At 44.8% G+C, this 19,424-nt stretch overlaps 1 protein-coding gene across 1 annotated transcript in view; it reads right to left on the bottom strand.

Annotated features, from left to right (window-relative positions):
* DNHD1 (dynein heavy chain domain 1) overlaps positions 1-19,424 on the bottom strand; it is an 856,151-nt gene that overhangs the window by 4,367 nt on the left and 832,360 nt on the right. The window lies entirely within an intron of this gene.

Raw genomic sequence — 19,424 nt, 5'->3', positions numbered from 1 at the left:
ATGATGGGATGGCCAGGCATGTACCAGAGAGACACACGAGAGACCGTGACAATGAGGATATCTTCATGATGTGCACTATAATGATTGAGGAGTCAAGGTGCCAGCCCTGATTTATACTGGAGAAAAAACAAGTTACTTACCTGTACACTGTGGTTCTCCATGATTGATATCTTTGATAGATTCACATGCTTGAATCTTCCCCGTCGTCATGGATGGAGTCCCACGGTAACAGTAGAAATAGTAGTACAGAATACATAACTTAGACCTCCATAGAGAGAAAATTCAATTGAGCACTCTATCAACCTCATTTTATACCATCCAATCACAGCAGAAACCTCAGAGTAACCCTCACCACAGAGCCACCACACCTCAGATTTCGAGCAAAAGCGTGCAAATATATATATATATATATACATACTACTCTGAGGTACACTGTTGAGCCTAACCGGGGAGGAGGGCGGGTCGAATGTAAATCTATAAAAGATATCAATACTGGAGAACCACAGTGTACAGGTGAGTAACTTGGTTTTTCTCCAAGTATTGAATCTTTTATAGATTCAAATGCTTGAATCCGATTAAAGAGCAGTATATTGAAAAATAGAAGCAACAATGAAGGCAGGAAGGTGAACAATCCCACCATGACAGTTAAAAGAAAGAATATATATATATTTATATATATATATATTCCACAGCAGGATCCCAGGGGTACCACCATCCAAAGAAAGGCGCAACACCAGGAAACAGACTCCAAAGGCAAAGTTGAGAGTTAAATGATGATTTATTCAAGCATCAAGTGTCTAAATGACGCGTTTCGGCCCCCAGACATGCGGCCTTGACCACATAGCGCTGTACTGGTGAATGAGTGGTTATTATATATATGTGTGAGTGGCAGTGTTTTTACTATGTTCATTGCAATGACTGAGTAGTTTTGCAGCGTGTGACTGTGGGCAAGACGCAGTAAAGCACATGTGTGAAATCATGTTTTACTACAGTTAGTAACACCAGTGTAAACAGACTATAAAACTGTCAACTATCTGCTGAAGCCGCTGATTGCCTCAGTCCTCCCGCACATGCATCGTGGAAGATGGTACAAGAGCATATGGCATCCCCAGATGCAGCCAACCGATCGTGTAAGTACACATTAAGACGGAAAGCATGCCCCTCGTAAGCAATCATGTTAGTGTTACCGATTGCTCACAACTAGAAACGCGAGACCTAGCACAACAGTGTGTGTGTGTGTGTCCGTAACTCCCTGCTCTCGGCGCGTCTCATGAAGCACAAAGTAAAAGCGCTGAATGTGAACAAAGGCTAGTGATAAGATGTGCACGTCTAGCCCCGGTACAATAAAAATGCAAACAAACTAAATAACTGCATAAATGCAAAACAAAGCTGCCACTTAATACAACAAAAGTTTAAAGTGTGAGTGAGGGTGAAATGTGCACATAGGTGTGTATATACATGTTGAGGAAGGTGTGAGTCCGCATATAGGCCAAAATATATAAGTGTGGTGTTTGTACCTCCTCAAGAGCATTTGAGTGACATAAAAATGCATAGAATGTACTAATAAAAAATGTGTGAAAGCTCAGGAAATATTCTAGAGTCTGCCAGTGCTTGTTCAAAGTATCCCTTGCAATGAAGCAATGGGTGTATAGCATAGCGTATTGTGAAAAAGTGACATTCTAATTCATAATCATACGCAAACATGGTCTAAATACATGTGTTGCATTCCTGCCGCTGCATTGGTTACAAGCCTGTAGTGCCTATGCTTAAAGACCGACTATAGACAACCAAAATGACAGCATGAATACTGGTTATTCTCTTCGTGGTTGCACATAGCCTGATGACAGGAAATCCAACTCATTGTGAATACTAAGAGTGCACAGGTAGAGCTTGATATAAACAGTGAAATATATACAAGTGATAACATTAATATACAGTTACAATGCGATGGTATGATCACTAAGGGTGTGAATGCAATGCTATGTTACAGGAAATGGTGCAGATCCTCCGTGGTGTTGAGACCAGCGGGCGCCTTGGTGTTATATTGCAGAATATATCTACTCTCCAATTGCCTCAAAAGCTTCTCTCTGTTGCCACCCGGTCTCAGTGGTGGGACGCAATCAATGACTGAATAACGGAGGTGCTCTAGATTGTTATTATGCATCTCTTTAAAATGCCTGGCTACAGGGTAGGCTGGGTCATTGTTGACTATCGCTCTGAGGTGCTGGAGAATTCGCAGGTGCACTTGCAATTTAGTGCTCCCGATGTAACGCAGCCCGCAGTTACTTTCGAGCATGTACACCGCAAATTCCATTCTGCACGTGAGTGTATGTCTGATGGTAAGTGGCGCGTGTCTAAAGGCTGAGTCTACCTTCGTGATGTTCTTACCAAACCTGCATGCCCTGAAACTCTGGCATTTAACAAAACCCTTTCTATCTGTTAGCCAATTCTGTGACGTGGCGATCTCCAGACTGTTTCTGTCTAGTGCATCCCTCATGGAAAAGCTCTTCTGTATGTGATGTCAGGTTTGTGAGCTACTACAAGTCCTAGTGCGGGGTCTGATTTAATGATACTCCAATGTTTGTTGATTACTGCTCTGATAGCTCTTTCCTCAGTGTTGTGCGTTATAATCAATCTCGGGGTGACTAGGCTATTTGGCTCACTTAGTATGTTGGTCGCACTGGTGACCTCAGGGGTGGATTGGACCACTAACAATTCCTCCCTAGGGATGGCATTGGCTCCAACAATGGCTTTACGTACGACAGCCGCTGAGTAACCGCGTGCCTTGAATCTTTTGGCTGCTTCACCCTGGCACTCAAGGAGATCTTCATGGGTACTGCAAATTCTGGCCAATCATAACATCTCCCCATAGGGAATGCTGGTTATGAGGTGCCTAGGGTGAAAGCTGGAGGCGTGCAGTGTGGAGTTTCCTGCGGTAAGCTTACGGTGAAGCTTGGAGTGCAAAGCGACATTGGCGATATACAGATTGACGTCCAAGAATTCTGTAGAGGTGGCACTAATGTTGACATTGAATTCCAAATTAAGATCATTGATCTCACTAATGAAAATTCTAGCACTGTTAACATCACCTCGCCAAATCAAAAAGACGTTGTCTATGTAACGCAACCAAGACACAATGTTGTTATTGAAAGCTGTCTGGTGCTTGACCATGAGAACCCGCTCCTCCCACCAGCCAACATGTAAACATGCGTAGCTGGGCGAGAAGCAGGCTCCCATGGCCACGCCCCTGAGTTGCTGGTATACCTTCCTATTGAACATGAAAAAAGTATGTGTGAGACACCAGTCAATTAGAAACAAAATGAGTTTGTTGTGTTTGTGACAATTGATGGGTCTTTTACCCAAGAAGTATTTGCATGCAGCTAGACCATCATGGTGACGTATGCTGGCATACAGCGATGTAATGTCCGTGGAAATTAGCAAATAGTCCTCATGTCAGGGAATGTCTTTTACTTTGAGCAAGAAATCACTGGTGTCTCTGAGGTAGGTTGTCTGGCTGGATACAAGATCTTGGAGAAAAAAATCCATATACTTGGAAATATTTTCGCAGATGCTTTTTCTGGCCGAGATGATGGGTCGACCAGAAATGGGGGTCACGTGTTTGTGCACTTTCGGCAGAAAGTAAAGGATAGGGAGGACTGGAGTCTCAATGTTAAGGAATGCACATTCTTCTTTGCTCAACTGGCCCTGAGATCTGAACTCGTTGAGGTGTTTCCTGAGTTCCTTATTACTGCTAGCCATTTCATTGTGGTTAGAGAGCCTGTAGCAAAGGTTATCGCTCAGATGTCTGTTAGCTTCTTCCAGATACAAATTGCGTGGCCACAGCACAATGTTCCCTCCTTTATCCGCCTTGTTGATGATGACTTCATTATTGCTTTGTAGATTTTTCAGAAGTTCATTGTATTTGAGACTCTGCATGCGTTTTCCGGTAGCACGCCTCCTGGTTTTGAGGTGTAGCGCCTTGAGCTCATCAATGATGACATCACTGTATATGTCAATCGCATCCCTCGGCATCATTGGGGTAAAGGTGGAGTACGGCTTTAAAGGGCTAGGGATTCGGCATGAACTTTCAATACCCTCATCATGTAGAAGTTGTTGAGTAGGCCTCTGTGTACAAGGCACTGCTAGTTCACCCAAGATGCACAATGTCGGGATGTCCGCCACCGTGAGTGGTTGCTCAACTGTTTGACTAGCGGGTGCCGTGTCGATAGCGGTGGCATTGCTTTGTTTGAGTCTGAAAAATGTAATCAATTTTAATTTTCTAATGAATTTGAAGACGTCAATTCGGGTGTTGCTGTAATCAAATGAGCTTTCAGGGCAAAAGGTGAGGCCCAAAGTGAGGAGCTGTTTTTCCGCTTCAGTGAGATCCATTGTGCTCAAGTTTATAATAGTCTTGGTATCATTCTTCATTTCTTTCTCCAATTGCCTCTTCTTTTGTTCATTTGCTTTGGTTTTTCTGAGTTTCTGCCTTTCCCGCCTCCTATGGTTGCGTCGGTGTTTGTTTTCCTTGGCGGCCTGGGCCTGAGGGTCTGGCGCCGGTCGTAGACTAAAAAATCCATCTCTTCTCCTGGGCTGGGGTTTACTCTGCCGGGCATGTTACTTGTTCTCCATCTGCCCCAGTCATCTGAATCCGCTCCACTCTCTGCCAAGGAACTCAAATCAGACAGGGATGCAGAATCAACGCCCTCAGTATTGCCTGCTGGTGGCTTAGGCTGCCCCTGTTGATTTTGTTTATTCATACGCTATGTTCTGATGGAGTTGTATTTTCTGGCGAACGTAAAAATGTGCCCGCATTCATAGTCTGTTTTATCCCGGGCAAATTTGAACACCTTGCGTGCTTTGATAGTGTCCTCATGCTTCCTGAGGCGTATCTTGATCTCATCCTTGCCCTTAGAGATGGCATCCTTTTGGTTCATGGCATACTTTTGGTTCATGGCCTCCAACTCATCATTCAGAACGTCAATCTCTCTTTGTAAGTTGGCCCTTTCAATTTCTGCATACTTGATTAGTATGATGACTAAACACATTGAGGCCTCTAGATTGCTTGTGGCCCATTCCTTTAGCACGTCAGGGTTAGGTTGCTCAAAGCTGGGCGCCAGCATTATTCTCAGTCCTTGTGGGACCCGATCTGCCTCTCGGTATTTTTGCAAAGCTTTTGCCTCCCACCACTTGGTGATTTCTGTGCGCATAAGTTTTTCAAGTGTTTTGAGTTTTGCCTTGTAGCTGTTATCAGTGGTACCTGTATTAGCTTCTGCGCATCTGGCAAGACTCGGTACATTCGGTAAATTATCAAAAAGTGCTTCAGCGGTAGCTTCCCTCTCTCGCAGCGCTTCGTTGGAAATGATGATATAAATAGTCTATATGTATCAATCCCATAGATATAACAAATGTGTTCTTAGTATATATGGGGGCTAAAACTTGCTCCTCTTCTGACCTGACTTAAGCTGTACTGCTGCTTGTACTCACCATCGGGTGTGTGGAGACGTCTGGCCGGGTCCTCCGACTCGTCCTTTACCTCTTACTCGATGGGCATTCAAGGCATGCAGGTATATAGATGTCAGGGGGCCGTGGTTAGTTGCTTCTCCTCCCGGAGCTCATGTCGAATTCGGCTTATGAAAACCACGCTGGCCCAATAGTTCTTTGCGAAGAGGGGGTCTGTGAAGCAGAGACAGTACTCTGAAAAATATTCCACAGCAGGATCCCAGGGGTACCACCATCCAAAGAAAGGCGCAACACCAGGAAACAGACTCCAAAGGCAAAGTTGAGAGTTAAATGATGATTTATTCAAGCATCAAGTGTCCAAATGACGCTTTTCGGCCGCCAGACATGCGGCCTTGATCACATAGCACTGTTCTGGTGAATGAGTGGCATTTATATATATGTGTGAATGGCAGTGTTTTTACTATGTTCATTGCAATGACTGAGTAGTTTTGCAGCGTGTGACTGTGGGCAAGACGCAGTAAAGCACATGTGTGACATCATGTTTTACTACAGTTAGTAACACCAGTGTAAACAGACTATAAAACTGTCAACTATCTGCTGAAGCCGCTGATTGCCTCAGTCCTCCCGCACATGCATCGTGGAAGCTGGTACAAGAGCATATGGCATCCCCAGATGCAGCCAACCGATCGTGTAAGTACACATTAAGACGGAAAGCATGCCCCTCATAAGCAATCATATTAGTGTTACCGATTGCTCACAACTAGAAACGTGAGACCAGGCACAACAGTGTGTGTGTCCATAACTCCCTGCTCTCGGCGCGTCTCATGAAGCACAACGTGAAAGCACTGCATGTGAACAAAGGCTAGTGATAAGATCTGCGCGTCTAGCCCCGGTACAGTAAAAATGCAAACAAACTAAATAACTGCATGTATATAAATAACCAGAACTCTCTTAATGGAAGTAGAAGATAGGAATCAAACATGTGTGCAAGAATAAACATAATAAGTAAATAAAGAAATCAGGATGGCACAAGCCTCCTACCTTAGGCAGAGAGATGACGGAGAGCCGTTTGTCCCACTGCTGTATCTGCCTTCCGCCAACCATCTAGGCAGTAATGCTTTGTGAACATGTGACTACTCGCCCTCATTGCTGCCCTGAATATGTCAGGGAGAGAAGCCCACACAAACAGGGCTGAAGAAATTGCATCCTTTCTGGTTGAATGGGCCTGCACCCTTGCAGGCAATGGATTTCCAGCCCTTTCATGGCAGAAGTCAATAGCTGAAGTGACCCAGTGAGCAATACTGGCCTTAGTTAGGGCAAGTCCCTTCCTGGGTGCAGAATAAGAAACCAGCAACTGAGAAGACTTACGAAAGGATTATGTCCTTTGCAGGTAAAATTTCAAACAGCGTTTGATGTCCAGAGGATGGAGAAATTTTTCTGCCACCGAGGACAGATTTGGAAAAAAATGTAGGCAGAATTATAGGCTCGTTGAGGTGATAAGATGATGGTACTTTTGGTATGAAAGAATGATTTGTACGTAGAATAACTCTGTCTGCTAAAAACTGAAGAAATGGTTCCTTTATAGAGAATGCCTAGATCTCGCTGATACGTCTAGCTGACGTAATAGCTAAGAGAAAGGCCACCTTCCAGGAGGGAAACTTTAAGTTACATTTGTGTATGGGCTCAAATGGGGAACGCATTAATTGTGACAGGACCGTATTTAATTGTCACAGCACTGGAGGGGATTTTACCAGTAGATAGATCCTGAATAAGCCTTTCAGAAATTCCTTAATAAGTCTATGAGACCACAATGAAGATTGATCCGGACGTCGTCTGTATCTAGAAATCGCAGTAAGGTGGATCTTAATGGACTAATGCGAGAGTCCCGCCTTGGCTTGGTGTAAGAGATATGATAATACTTGTTCCGGTGTGGATGAAAGAGGATTCAAAGAACGAAAGCTGCACTACACACAGAACCTTTTACATTTTGCAGACTAACATTTGTGTGTGGAAGGAGCTCGAGAATTTTGTAAAATTGCTTTGCAATCATTGGGTCTGTTCAAATTCTCAAATTTAATGAAGTGAGGAGCCAAGCTTATAAGTGAAGAGAGGGAATTTGCGGATGAATCACTTGCCCCTTGTCCACGTAAAGAAGATCCTCCTTTGGAGGAAAGAGAATCGGAGAGCACTCTGATAGGCAAAGTAGCTCTGTGTACCAAAACTGCCTTGCCCACCCAGGAGCGATGAGAATTATGCGGCACGGCTCCCGTTTTATTTTTGGGAGAACTTGAGGAATGAGAACAAAAAGGGGACGGTGTAGGAAAAGTCCCCTGTCCAGGTGAGCAGATAAGAATCTCCCCACAATCCCGACTGAGGAGTCCTGCTTGCGTAAAAGGTGCACTTTTTGTTGAGGTATGTAGCAAACAGATCTAACGTTGGAGAGCCCCAAGACCGGAAGACCATCTGCAACATCTGGTCGTTGAGCTCCCATTCGTGGTACTGTTTGGACACCCTGCTGAGAGTGTCGGCCCAATGATTGTGGACTCTTGGCACATGCTCCACTAATAGTGAAATTTGATTGATGAGAAGCCATTCCTAAATCTCCTGTGCTTGAAGAGAGCGAGCCTGAGATCTTATGCTACCCTGTTTCTGGAGATAAAACATTGTGGTGGTGTTGTCCGTCCAGACCAGAACTGGAGATCCCCAAATTCGAGGCAAGAATGCTTTGCAGCCCAAGAACACCCCTCTCAACTCTAGAAGGTTTATGTGACATTTCGAATTGTGTTTGGACCATTTTCCGTGCACTTGAAGCTCTTGAAGGTGAGCTCCCCAGTTCTCTATGGATGCATCCGATGTCATCACAAACTGAGGACTTGAGTGAAGGAAGGACAGGCCCTGAGACAGGTTTTCCTCGATCTTTCATCAAGACATTGCGGCTTTCATAGCCGTCGAGATTTGAATAATTTAGTTGAATTACCCCTTGGATTGGACCCATTGAGTGTCCAGTTGCTCCTGCAGGGGGAGCATATGAAGACGGCAATTGTGAATTAGTTGAATGAATGAGTACATCATCCCTAACATAGATTTGTACTTTCTGACAGAAACTAACCTTTTATGACGTGTCATTCCCCGGAGACGCGAGACCCTTTCAGGAGTCAGAAAAGCTTTACCGAGATTTGTACCGATGCGAGCTCCTAGAATTGGAAGGAATGAGAGAAGACTTTTCTAGATTGAGGTGGAGACCCAGAGACTGGAAGAGATTCGGGCAAGTTTGAGTAGAGATCCTGGCTGCCTGAAACGAAGGAGCTTTTATTAACCAATCGTCCAGGTAGGGAATACCTGGTGACCTGAGTGTCACAGAAAGGCAGCTATCGGTGCCATGCATTTGGGGAAGACCCTGGGGCCCGACTTCAAACCGAAGGGAAGCACTCTGACCTGATAATGGCACTCCGCAACTTTGAACCTGAGATATCTTCGATGCTTGGGATGAATGGGGATGTGAAAATAAGAGTCGAGAAGATCGAGAGATGACAGATAATCCCCTTTTTCCATAAGAAGATAGATTTCCTGCAGAGACAACATCTTGAAAGATGGGTTTTTGATGAATTTGTTCAATAACCAGAGATCTAAGACCTGCTTCCATTTTCCTGTCTTCTTTTTGATTAAGAAGAAGTTTGGAATAAAACAGAAGAGGTATCCGTAGAGATCTCTATGATTATAGTGAGAACTCTTTCTCCCTCTGATAAGATATGCCTTGCTTCCTTTTTCTTATCTTGGCGAAGATGTTCTAAGAGAGAAGAGATATACAACCACATCTGTCGGTCGTACCTTCCCAGAATGGCCATAGCGTTGGAGGCTTTTACAGTGGTGGCCGCCAGGGCGGATAACCTCTTCCCGATGTTATTCAGCCGACGTCCTTCTATATCCGGAGGTGCAGAGCACCGAGATGCCGGTTTTAGCTCTTCTTTGTGCAGCCTGCATAATTACTGAATCCAGTTTAGGATGACTGATGAGGCAGGTGGGTGAATTATCCGGGGCTTTGTACTTCTTATCCAGCTTCGGAATTACCACTGGGATAGAAGCTGGTGTCCGCATCAGTTTTAGACTCTCCTGCTATAAGTAATACACTATGGGAATTGCCCTAATGGATCATTGAGGGCCTGGCTTAAAGTCATATAAGAAACACTCAGTTTGTTTAACTGGCATAGGTGGATCAAAGTGCCTCGAGGCACATTCTAAAAGGTCATGAACGCTCCAGATGTCAGCAGGATGAGAGTCTGCAGGAGGAGGGATAGGAGATGACAGTGTGGGAACAACGTAATCATTAGTATTGGGTCAGCACGTGCACTGCTGTGATTTAATGTGGGTAAATATGGTTGTTCCGTGCTCCGAAGTATCACCCTCTGAACAGGGTGTAAACGATATCACTCCACTAGCATTCCCCACATGTGTGGGGAATGTCCCCCCACATGTGTGGGGAATGTCCCCCGGGCACAGGATTAGTCCTCGTGAAAGGTTTCAACTGTTTGAATAACTGAGCTCCATTACATGGATCCTTTAGTTCAAGTAGTTTTTAATATTGTTGTTCTCATCACAAGCAATATTTTTTAAAAAAACTTCAATTCCTGGTGCTTGGTTTAACATTCTTTCAAGCTTTCACTCCCAATGCATTTCGGCCGATGGCCTTCATCAAGGGGATTGTCTGTAAATGGATAAATAACTCTTATGAATCTATGTTAAACAATTGGAGACCACATTGCTATTCGTGATCGTGTTTTATAGTATAGTACAGCTTTATTGATTAACGCGGTTAGTAATCGCGCTTGCCGCGCACGTGAAGTTTGATATTTCAGCCCATTCCTAGCATTACGAGTTTTTTTAAATCGATCACTGAGCACTCTTTAATTTACACGGACACGAAAAGGAGAACCCCTCACTGTTTCGAGCGCAACACAGGACTGACCGGTTGACGCTCGAGCATTTCTCATATAACATCACACTATATAACTTTCACTACGCGTTTTCTTTGATTACGATAGCACGGCATGTCTAACCGTATTTTTTTCACTTAAGATCATGAATAGCAATGTGGTCTCCAATTGTTTAACATAGATTCATAAGAGTTATTTATCCATTTACAGACAACCCCTTTGAAGGCCATCGGCCGAAATGCATTGGGAGTGAAAGCTTAAAAGAATGTTAAACCAAGCACCAGGAATGATGCATTTTGGGAATTGAAGGGTTTTTTTTTAAAATATTGCTTGTGATGGGAACAACAATATTAAAAACTACTTGAACTAAAGGATCCATGTAATGGAACTCAGTTATTCAAACGGTTGAAACATTTCACGAGGACTAATCCTGTGTCCGGGGAACATTCCCCACACATGTGGGGGATGCTAGTGGAGTAACTACGTAATCATCCCATTCGTCCTGGGTGTCAATATCAGTGTGTATCTCTCCTTCCTCTATCTGTTGTTGGTCCACGTTTTGTGTATCATCAGGAATAACAATAGGAGGAGGCAAAACCTTTTCCCTCGTGGGTCTAGGAGTTACTTGTTCTGCATGCTCTACCGGAGCCTGCTGAGGTGGTGGAGGATGTTGCGGAGAATTTGCCTCCGGAAAGCGCCTGTAGTAGTCATTTAGCATGTGACGTAAGTCTGTTACCAACAAGACTGGAACATTAATAGATGGTTCCTTAAAATGGTGAGGATCCTCTTACTCATGGGATAACGCTCCTGAAAACATTATGGCTGCTGAACAGCAGCTGAGTCAGTGAAAGAATACTCTCCTGCAAGGTATGAGAATGGATTAATGTTCTCTAAGTCCTTATCATCCTCAAAGTCCTAACATTTAACTTTTTATGTTGGAAGTACTATATGTAGGGCCAAACGTGCCGTCATCCTCAGACTCCTGTTAGTCAAGCAAATGTGTAGGAGACAACAGAGAATTTTTTTTAAAATCCTGAACCTTTGTAAGTCCCAAATGGATTTTTTATCCCGTCAACGGTGTTGACGCTGACATCACCACTGTCGGCGGAAAGAAGGGCAGCGTCGTCGACCGAGTGGTAGTAGACGGGGAAATTCTCATAGGCGGAGAAAGGCTCTTTGACAAATGTCTCGTCGTTGGAAATGGTCTCGTCAAAGATGACGCCATCGTCAGAGTTAACAGCAGGCCCGTCGAAGCCGCGGCCGTCGACGTAGTGACCGTCGGCATTGTTGATGTCACGGTAGAAGCTGTCGACGGCACAGAAATCACCTCAGGTCTGACAGAAATAACTCTCATCGACGACGCTGTCGACGGACGAGAAGAAAGATCTCTCACAGGTGTTATAGAAGCAGAAACTGGAGCAGACGATGATTTTAAAGTTACTTCTACCTGCTTTCTGTGGCGTTTCTCCTCAGATCTTTCCTGCTCCTGTGATTTTGATATCTTGGAGTCCCCTTGCTGAGAAGAGGAGCTACCTTCTTTTCTTTTACTTGAGGGAGAATGGGGCTTTTCCTCAGTGTCAGAGCCAGATTCAGAAACTGCTTTTTTCTTCTGGAGCCAAAGGAGCAGTCTTCCTTACCTATCCTTGAGGGTCTTGGCCAAGAAGGTTCGGCAGTATTTGCATTCTCTGGGCTTATGGTCAAAGTAGAGGCAATAGAGACATTGCTTATGGGCATCTTCTGAGAAAAGTCTAGACTTGCCACAAGTGTTACAGGGCCTACACAATCCTTTTTTTATCTGGCATTGTGAAAGTCACAGAAAGGAATACCTTGAGCTGAAAGCTGGAGGTCAAAAGTTGAAAAAGCCAACTGTCACTGAGCAGAGCTCAGAGAGACTCCCAATCACAGGACGTGCGGTAAGAAATCTGAGGTGTGGTGGCTCTGTAGAGAGGGTTACTCTGAGGTCTCTGCTGTGATTGGCTGAACTTTGGATGTTATAAAATGAGGTTGATAGAGTGCTCAATTGAATTTTTTCTCTATGGAGGTCTATGTAATGTATTCAGTACTACTATTTCTACTGTTACTGTGGGACTCCCACCATGATGACGGGGAAGATTCAAGCATGTGAATCTATAAAAGATTCAATATAAAAGATTCAATACTGGAGAATCAGTCAACATCATGGACCTTCAATGGTTCAAAGCACTAAGCCCTACACTGGCCCTGGTGCCCCCACAGCTAAAATCTATGTGTATGGCACACACACCTCATTGCCTCTAGCAGAGTGATTGAAGTCCGTGTAGCCAGTGGAGACACTGCCAAGCACACAAAGTTGCACATCACCAAGGAAGGGATGGGCATACTAGTGGGATGCCACACAACAGAGGATTTAGGGCTTGTCCATGTGGCGCAAGCATAGGAAGTGATAAAGTACTTTCCACAGCTATCTGAAGCCACAGGATGGCCACTCAGGTCAAGCTTCACATTCACCCTTTAGTAAAGCCCATTGCCCTGTGTCAAAGAAGGGTGCTTTTTCACCGGCAACTACTGGTGGAAGAAGTGCTGCGAAAACTGGAACAGCAAGAGGTGATTGAAAAAGAAATCTGACCAACACTTTATGTTTCCCTCTACTGGCAGCAACCCCAAAAACAAAACAGCTTGGAGCTATCTGGATGTGCGTGGACATGAGGCTGCTCAACAAGGCAATCCGCATAGAGTGTCTCCTCAATGGATGCCATCATCATGGACCTGAATTGCGATTAGTGGTTTTCCAAGCTAGATCTGAATGCCAGATACCATCAACTGGAGCTTGACCTATCTTGCTGGTAAATCACAACTTTCTCCACACACCTTGGCAATATGTACCAGTGCTGCGAAATGTCAACACAGTCAGGCGCTTCCTAGGAATGGCCACATATTGTGGGCGCATCATGCCCGACCTAGCCATGATCTCAGAACCCTGAGGGCCATCACTAAATCCAACAAAATCCGGAAATGAGAAGATAAAGCAAATTCATTGTTTCAAGGTGTGATGACGGCAGCGCTGAGGGATGTCACAATGGCATACTCTGACCCTCATCACAGCACTGAACTGATTGTGGACGCCAGTCCCGTCGGCTTAGGAAGTGTATTCTTGCATGAGACGGAGCTATGCCCAGAGTGAGCGAGAGGCACTGGCCATCCAATGGGCCTGCGCCCATTTCAATTTGTATATGGGCAGGAGGCAGTTCCAGGAAATTGACCAGTGGTCCCACTCTTTGCCGTCACGTCCAGATATCCACCATCACGAATCGAATGGTGGTCGGTCTAGCTCCAGTTATACATGTTTGACATCATATACAACCCAGCTGATTACCTTTTAGAACACCCACTGGAAAGCAGGAAAGAGGAAACAGAGAAATATGAATGGCTGAAGATTGTGTGAGGATGGTGATGCAAGGGGCTTGCCCAAAAGGCCATGACTCTAGAAGAGATTTGAGAGAGGACAGAAGAGGATCCCAGCCTACAGAAAGTGGCAGAAGCACTACACCAACCTACATAGAAATACTTCCTGATTCCTGCCGGAGCATGGGACCCCCATGGAAAAGCAAGTGATGATACAACTCTGGAGAGCGTGGGACAAGCTCAGCAGCACCGGAGATGGACTCCTGCTCTGAGGCAGGCATATGGTATTGCCACGAGCCCTGTAGAGCTGAGTAATTGACTTAGCCCATTAAGGCCACCATGGAGTGGCGAAGACCAAAGCAATACGCTGAAGCAAAGTCTGGTTCACAGGAATGGACAGGGCTGTTGATGACAAGGTGAACTTGTGTCACACTTGTATGTATTTTGTATTTATAAAGCGCACTGTGACCAAAAATGGTATCCTGGCGCTAGCTAAACCACTATGTAAGGGAGTCAACTGGAATAAGTCTGAAGAAGAAGACCCTGACTATTAGTGAGGAAAGAGCCACGCTTTCAGAGACTTTCTAAACATAAGCAGATCTCAATGGGGCTGGCAGTGTATTCCATATCTGAGCTCCTCTTGCAGGAAGGCTCGACCTCCTTGTCGAACTTTTCTAAATCTATATTCTTGGACATAGTTACCTGTAGCTGATCGGGGGAGTCTGCTAGGGGTATATTTCCTTAGTTTGGCTTGTAAAGGTTTTGGTCCTATTGTTGTGTAATGCCCTGTATACAATACAGAGTGATTTGAATATTATTCTCTGTTTAATAGGCAGCCTATGAAGATCTTTAAGGGCATTTGTAGCAGAAGAGTAACGGGTTGTATTTAGTGATAACTTTTCTGTGACTACCTGGATGAGTTTCAATTTTTTTAGTAAAAAGCTTGGAGCTCCTAATAGAAGAGCGTTACAATAGTCCAGCCTACTTAATATTACACCTTGCCAGATAAAGAGAGAAGGAGTGTGCTCTGCACCCGTCGTGACAAAGGAACACCAACCACACCCGTGGACTCACCTCAAAATGGATTTTGGGAGTTTTCGGGATGGGCAACTACAGTAGTGATCATAGACAACCATTCCAAATACTTGGAGCTGAAGATGTCAACAGCCTTCATGCAGGTGAAGCTCAGCCTGGAGAAGATGTAAGCCATGTTCAGCGTCCACATGGAAGTGAAAATAGACAACGCTCCGCCATACCAAGGATAAGAGTTCAAATAGTACTTAAACTCCCTAGGGATTTTTCACCAAAAGGTAACACAAGAAGGGCCCGAAGTCATTGTGGAATTGGATTTCTTCACCTGCACCCTCAATAACCTCAATAAGACAATTTGGATTAGCGTAGACCAAGGAGAACACCCAGAATACTGCCTGGACCAGTTCTAGAGGGTGTACCTCCTACATATTCACAACACCATGGCATGCGCCCCTATTTACCTAATGTTTCTGAGGCCTACTTGAGACAGCATTCCAGCTAGCTATGCCTGGTAACCAACCACACTGGAAGTGGTGGCAGTACAGGACAAGAGGATGGCAATGAAAGACAGTGTCGGCAGACATAGGAGAGCAGAAGTTCCCATGATAGAGGTGGGCGACTGAGTGCTAATAAAAGACCAGCACCCAGTCTGGAAATCCATATCACCCTTTGAGGGAGATCCATGTGAGGTTACCTGCGTCCAAGGAACTATGGTTGCCATCTCCCGTAGACGCGAACAAGAGATCTGAAATGTCTCCTGTTTCAACAAAGCAAACTTTGCAGGCACCTCGACCGCGACATTGGATGAATCTTCAAACAATGTCTAGGAAGATGACGCATGGACTCCAGAGAAGCCCGGCTGGGGTAATCTCAGCGGTACCCAGCTGGTGGGTGAGGCATTACCCAGAGGAACCTGTCACCAACCTGCCACACCAACTCAGCCTAGGAGAGGGCTGGGATTGTCCCTTACCAGTGTAGAGGAATGTCAGGAAGAAGTCCGTGATTCCACCTCCAGACCAACCCTGTTCGCAGTACATCACTAACAGACTATGCGTGTGAGCTCGAACCCCAAGACTGGCAAACTGCATAGAGTAGGTGTCTTCACCCACTAACTTCGCATCTACATCATGTCTGGATACCTCACATGCACTCCTGGGCTGGGCTCGGCCAAGCAGATAAATAACGTGAAAGTAGACCGCTCTTGGGGGGACCACTCCTGTTACTCTCATCTATGCGGTGATGTCATTCTGTTCTCCCTGTGGGCCTGACCGACAAGTGATGAACTGGCTAGACCTCTACAACTGCCAAGCTCTCTGCTCCTCCTCTCACTCCCCTTCACCCTACTGCTGGGCACTGGAACACTCTCATGGCTGACCCCAGAGTCACTCATCTAGTACTGCAGCAGACTAAAACTACTGAAGCCCACCTCATCAAGCTTGGAACCCATCAATAATGACACACACGACCACTGGTGCCACTGTAAAGCACACGACATGAGGGTAAAGCCCTACTGGGCCCACAGCTCTGAAACAGTCTCACACATTACTTAATAACAACACCACAATCTATTTATGCTCTTTCCAAGCTGCTGCCTGGCCCTTTGATTCGTGACTTGTTTGTATGGTCTTTAGGTTCATAATACCCACAAATAAACAAATTAAAAGTCACACTTATAACATCTTGCCCTTCCACACTGATCAAGTTTTTAAGGTGACAACATCCTTTTGGACTCTTCCCCTTACAATGCTGGTGCATGGTGGCATAAGGGACAGTCCTGTGAACCACCAGCGAGTGAGGGTGCAAGGGTCTGGTATTTCCTTTGTCCTACTGATGTCCTCACAATTTCTGTAGTCCTCGGTGCCACCCTCTTTGAATATCCAAAATACCAGAATTTTACACCAGGTGGTTTGGCGAGGATTATGCTTTTAGTTCCTCATGTTAAACGTAGCAGTCACAGCCTTTTTACTAAATTACATTTCACAAGAACCAGGCATGGAGAAAACCGTAAACATCTTTTGACCCTGACAACCAATCAAAGACTGGAAGTCCTCAATGAAGTTCAGGGAGCCCTTGCAGCTGACTCTGTTGAACATTTTAAGAATAAACAATTAGAAGTAAAGCCTCAGCAGCCTTCCACTTGCTTACATTGTGTCAAAACTTGCCCATTGTTTAAAACAATAATTTAGAAATGAAGATATCAGTTTCAATGAAGCCTTGTCCATTATTTAAAAACAATTACTGGAGAACGTCATTCAATCATGCAGAAAACCCAAATATATTCAAGCGGATTTGAGGTGCCTCACATTATATCCAGTTAATCTCCATAAAATGTCTTGTTCAGTTTGTACCTTGTTCTAGGTAGGTGAAAGCATGACACCATACACCTCTGAGGCTTGCTTTTCTCATCATTAAAAGATGTCTGAGACCTGCTGTTCTTCTGGGCTATGAAACCTGACTGCAGTGTGCCTTTTGCCCTAAAAGTGTCATTGGGGGTCTAAAAGGTCATGACAGGTTTAAAAGTGCTGTTACGTTTCTAACAAAGTAACCGATGTTGACCTTGAGAATGGTAAGCAAAGGCGACACTTAGAAGAACACAGCAGGAGGATCAGCCATGTTATTAATGTGATCATGATGTCCAGAATGTCAACACTTCTCCCTGACCCAAATGTGTTTTTTGTTGTGGGGCGTGTGTTGGTGTAACTTAAGACATGACCTGGTACAAGAGACTTGCATATTAGCAGAACTTGGAGGGTCTCTGTGTATGCTAAAATCATCAGTTGTAGGTCTGGACTGGGAGCTTGAAAAGGCTTCCTTGTGGTCCTTCAAAGTCCCCAGGGGCAGGAGTTGCATTCAAACAGGATACTGTTAGACCCCTTTCTGGAGAACCATTCCTGGTGGCCACTCTACACAAGGAGAGAGCTTCTTGTCTTGCTAGAGCAGTGGTAACAATGAACAACCCAGTTTTGTAGAAAGCTCAGGCCCTGCACTGGTTGGCTCTAAGCTCTGCATAAAACCTCTGGGAATACAACCATCTATTCCCCACATATGAACTTGAAGCACCATGAGATGGGTTCAAGGCAGTTTTGTGAGCTCCAGCAGCCAAGCAGACCCTCCCTGGAGCCAGGACTACAGCTACCGGGGTTGCTCCCTTGTCCTGGGGACTATGTGGCTGTCAGGAGAAGAGAGGAAGACTTGAGTACATACCAATGCTTAAGATCTGTACTTTATAAGGGGTTCCGTACAACGGGGTGGAGTTTCCATGTTGCGACCCAAACGTGTCCCTATCATATGCGCCATATAATGCTGTTTCACCAAAGGAACTCCTATGTAAGTGTACCGAATTTCTGTAATTGTGTTTGAAAACTTAATAAAAACAGATGATAACAAAAAAAAAAGAAGAGAGGAAGACTTGACTCTTTTATGTGATTCTAGGATGGGCTTTTGGAAAACCCAGAGCCTGAGCAAGAACAAGTACCATCAGCTTCCAGCCTCATTCCCAAATGGCTTGACTTAGGTCTGTCTTCCTCATTTCCCCAAAGAAGAAAAACAGTGTAAAAAACCCCAAAACTAACTCGAATAAATACATGTGATAAAGCACTTCATCGATCAAAGTCCTGTAAAGAAAACACTCAATATTTGTTTTCCTCAAGCAAAACCTCAGCACTGAAAACCCTAGCAGATAATACTTATCTGCAAAGAAGAAAGGCTTCGATTTGGAGGAGTGCAGAATGGGGTGGTATATATTGCACCTAGTACATACCGTTTCTCAAGGGGGGCTTAGTTACAGGATGTGAGAAATACCCCTTTTCCAGGTGGTAATGCGGCACAACACGCAGAACTCAAATGATGGAATTCTGTGTGTAGTGTCTTTACTCAGGGCATTTTCCACCAGGAAATGTTGTCTGGTTTTTGTTGCTAAAATGTGTCAGAGGAAGAGAGTTGGGTGTGATATTTTATGCACTATTTCAATTTCTGCGTCCTGCGAAAATACATGTTTATACAGGGATAGGAATTTACGCCACAACTTGTAAACAGGGGCCACAGTGTCTTCAGGACTCCCTCCAACAGGTGAAACCGTGATTCTAGCACGGAGAGAGACTCGCCTGGACTTTGTTTGGCTCTGTTCCCTTTCGCCTGTGCCTCAGAAGCCACAGAAGGAGTCTTTTTTTGGAGCCTTTTAGAGAGGTTATGTCAAAGCCTCTGGGAGGCCAGGGAAGTCTTAGTTAAGCATTCATTTTTTAATGTAGCTCCTCACCTTTTATCATTTGTCTACATATTTTCAACCTTATCTGCATCAGGTTAATCATGTACCTACTTTGTCATCGCTTTGGTAAACCGACTACCGTATTACTCAACCTTGGTGAATTGAGGAAGCCATTACTCTGTGTTTGTGAGTGACTATCGACGACTGACTCTGGCTCTTCTCTTCCAGGACCCATCTACACCCATTTTCCTCTTCACTGCGGCTAATGGTGACAAAAAAGTATCACTGTGGGCCTTAATGATTGCACCTCAAGATGTTAGTGGTAATGATGTTAGCAGACCGAACCCCGCTGCCTTTGAACATTGTGACAGCGCCTGGTGTAGGTACATGTCGGACTGCTGCTGCGCCATCTTTTG

Source organism: Triturus cristatus, chromosome 8 (assembly GCF_964204655.1).
Source record: "Triturus cristatus chromosome 8, aTriCri1.1, whole genome shotgun sequence".
Classification (NCBI taxonomy): Eukaryota; Metazoa; Chordata; class Amphibia; order Caudata; family Salamandridae; genus Triturus; species Triturus cristatus.
Note: the sequence above shows the minus strand (reverse complement) of the source record. Positions and strands in the feature narration are given on the sequence as shown.